A 3,826-nucleotide genomic window follows, 5' to 3' on the forward strand; every position below is an offset into this window, starting at 1 on the left:
GGTCACAGATATCCTATATTGACCTAACATAGTAAGATTATGAAAGAGATACCAGTTTTTGATATGATCATAAGAGGGTGGGAGCGGAGGGCACGTATTCCCTCAACGTTCCTCCTCATAAAATATAGATCAAACTTCAAACTGGTAAGTTCTCGTTTAATCTTACTATTTTACTTTGGAGTCACGTGAGTGACTACGTGAAGATTTCAAAGCTCTATGACCTCATGCCGTGGAACGAGTCCATGCTTCACAACTGCCTTGGTTGTGGGGAGAAATGATGTTAACATCATTAAATATAACACGATATTGAAACCCAACTGTAAAATATTAAATCCAATTATTGCCCCTATAGTGCAGTGAATTATATATGCAGACTTAAAATTGTTTCTGCAATTCTTCCAGGTTTAATAACTGGTTTGTTATAAAGTCATTGGATAGTTTCCTCCGTTGACCATTCTACTGTCTTTAGGGTTTTGTACATTGGTACGTCCAACTTCATAGCTGCCAATGTAGTTGCAGCCCTAATGGAGTAAGATTTAAATGTTTCCCTTAGTGTCCACTCCAGCCTTTGTTAGGACTTGCTTAACCATTTAGAGATGATCTGGACTGTCACTGTTTTGAGTGGCTATTAGTAGCTGATAAACGTGACATTTCTTCCTCTGATGATCTAGCATACTTCATGTATGATAGTAAATGAGTTATAATACAGCAACGACAATCTGTCGTATAGGCTCTGTACTTTGTTTTTAGGCCTCCTGACCCCTGTCTGTTCCGTTTGACCCTATGATTAAAGCACAAGGCATTGGGGGTTCAGTATTGATGTGGATAGAGAACTGGCTGGCAAACAGGAAGCAAAGAGTAGGAGTAAACGGGTCCTTTTCACATTGGCAGGCAGTGACTAGTGGGGTACCGCAAGGCTCAGTGCTGGGACCCCAGCTATTTATATTATTAATGATCTGGATGAGGGGATTGAAGGCAATATCTCCAAGTTTGCGGATGACACTAAGCTGGGGGGCAGTGTTAGCTGTGAGGAGGATGCTAGGAGACTGCAAGGTGACTTGGATAGGCTGGGTGAGTGGGAAAATGTTTGGCAGATGCAGTATAATGTGGATAAATGTGAGGTTATCCATTTTGGTGGCAAAAACGGGAAAGCAGACTATTATCTAAATGGTGGCCGATTGGGAAAGGGGGAGATGCAGCGAGACCTGGGTGTCATGGTACACCAGTCATTGAAGGTAGGCATGCAGGTGCAGCAGGCAGTAAAGAAAGCGAATGGTATGTTAGTTTTCATTGCAAAAGGATTTGAATATAGGAGCAGGGAGGTTCTACTGCAGTTGTACAGGGTCTTGGTGAGACCACACCTGGAGTATTGTGTACAGTTTTGGTCTCCAAATCTGAGGAAGGACATTATTGCCATAGAGGGAGTGCAGAGACGGTTCACCAGACTGATTCCTGGGATGTCAGGACTGTCTTATGAAGAAAGACTGGATAGACTTGGTTTATACTCTCTAGAATTTAGAAGATTGAGAGGGGATCTTATAGAAACTTACAAAATTCTTAAGGGGTTGGACAGGCTAGATGCAGGAAGATTGTTCCCGATGTTAGGGAAGTCCAGGACAAGGGGTCACAGCTTAAGGATAAGGGGGAAATCCTTTAAAACCGAGATGAGAAGAACTTTTTTTCACACAGAGAGTGGTGAATCTCTGGAACTCTCTGCCACAGAGGGTAGTTGAGGCCATTTCATTGGCTATATTTAAGAGGGAGTTAGATGTGGCCTTTGTGGCTAAGGGGATCAGGGGGTATGGAGAGAAGGCAGGTACGGGATACTGAGTTGGATGATCAGCCATGATCATATTGAATGGCGGTGCAGGCTCGAAGGGCCGAATGGCCTACTCCTGCACCTAATTTCTATGTTTCTATGTTCTATGTTTCTATGATAAATGTGACAGGTTTGATTCCCTGATGAAATCATCATGTTGTCCAGCCTTAGTTTCTGTAGTGACTGGACTCTTTGTGCCGTGACCAAGGCCATCAGCATGACTGTTTACATAGTCAGTTTCTGTAATGATAGAGCTGTAGCTGGAGACCAGTTGCTTAACTTGGTCAGTACAAAACTCACATCCCATATATGAATGTACCTAGTTCTTTGGGATTAATTTTAACATGCCCCTAATGGGTTTTGTTACCAGTGTGTGTGTCCCCACAGAATGCCGCTCAGTACCTTCGACATGTATGTAGACAGAGCACTCCTGGCGCAATTGTGGTACTCAGACTAAGCCTCTCATCGTAATGGAGGCTTGCCAGGAATTCCAGAACAGATGGCTGTTCATATATCTGTGGGTGATGATAATAGTTATGAACGTACTTCCTATTTCTAGAGGATACCAAGTACTGTTAAATGAGTGGACTGTCTGTGACCTGCTGAAAAAATTCCGCCTATGGTCCGTCAGTCCTAGGTGTAGAAGAGGTGCTTTCAATTCTACAATGAATAGGTTAATATAGATAGTAACATGAGTAACTCTCCATGTTGCTAGAAAGAACCAGTAAGTTTGAATGACTTGTGACTGTGTTCAGTAATTGGATAATGTCTGATATTATATGCCAATCTACTAGCAGTCTGATGGATAGTTTGTTCCCTGCCAGTTTCCATTAAGGCTGTACCATATTTACCAGCAAAGTCAGTGCCATGTGAACTGTGTTAGCAGTGAACCGCAGATGACCTGTAGTTAACACATATGTGGGTACATCTAATTGGTAATCTAGCCAGCCTTCTTGGTACGATGCTCGCCAGATAGTACCCTAGGATCAATACAGAAGCTGACACAAAGTTCCCATTTGAAAGAATATAAGTACGAAGTATTCCATTAACCCAAGATGAAGTGGCAACCACCTCTGATTATGATAAGGATATTTAGTACACGAGTTTCTGTGATTCTTATTGGATGTCTCCATAACATCTATAATGTATGTACATAGTTTAATAATGCTTCAATTTGTTGCTCCCTTGTCTGAATGACGTTCAGTTCAGTACATGCTGAACTAAGGAGCAAGTAATGAACACCTCCACATTCTATATCAGTGGTTAGGGAGGTTCCAGGTTTGCATATAAGGCCAGTGCATCCTGGTGAACTAGTGGCATGTCTATTTCTAATAGTGCGGCCGATAATATCCCGCTGATAGGACTTTAGAACTTTCTTTCAGTTCAATACCTTGTCCTGTTATGTTCCCGGAGGTAAATGTCTTGCCAACACCTCAGCAAAGGTATTGGCTTGCAGGGTGTGTAGACATGTACTTAATGCTGGCAGCCATCCTGGCCTCTAGATCTTTGCCAGTCTGTTTTTGCTGAAAATATTGCCCCACCATGTCCAGCAACTTGGTTTCCTCGTCCTCCATATGGGAATGTGGCTCCACCTCTGGTTCAGAATCTAACACAGGCAGCCCTTCAATATCCTCTTCCGAGGAGGATGAAATGTCAAGCAGCCCTTTATGGTAATCTGCTGAGGGACTTACCCCTATGCCACTGTGGCTATCGTCCATATCCTGGAGCCTGCCACTCTGGAGAAGTTCCTCCAACAACCGCTCCTGCCGACCTACGTGCTCTCGGGCACTAGTCGCACACGGTTTTTGCCGCAGCCGGTCCCCATGCCTACGGGCACTAATCGCTCCCATCCGCCCCATATAATTGTGCCGTTCCTCGCAGTCCCGGTTCACCTGTCGCTGATGGCCGAACATGCTGCAGCCTCTTGTACCAGTTTCCCAGCTCCGCGAAAGTGGCCGCTGCTGGCTGCGCTATATCCTGCAGCTGCTCACCCTTACTCCGGTATCA

Source organism: Leucoraja erinacea, chromosome 2, assembly GCF_028641065.1.
Source record: "Leucoraja erinacea ecotype New England chromosome 2, Leri_hhj_1, whole genome shotgun sequence".
NCBI classification, from domain to species: domain Eukaryota; kingdom Metazoa; phylum Chordata; class Chondrichthyes; order Rajiformes; family Rajidae; genus Leucoraja; species Leucoraja erinaceus.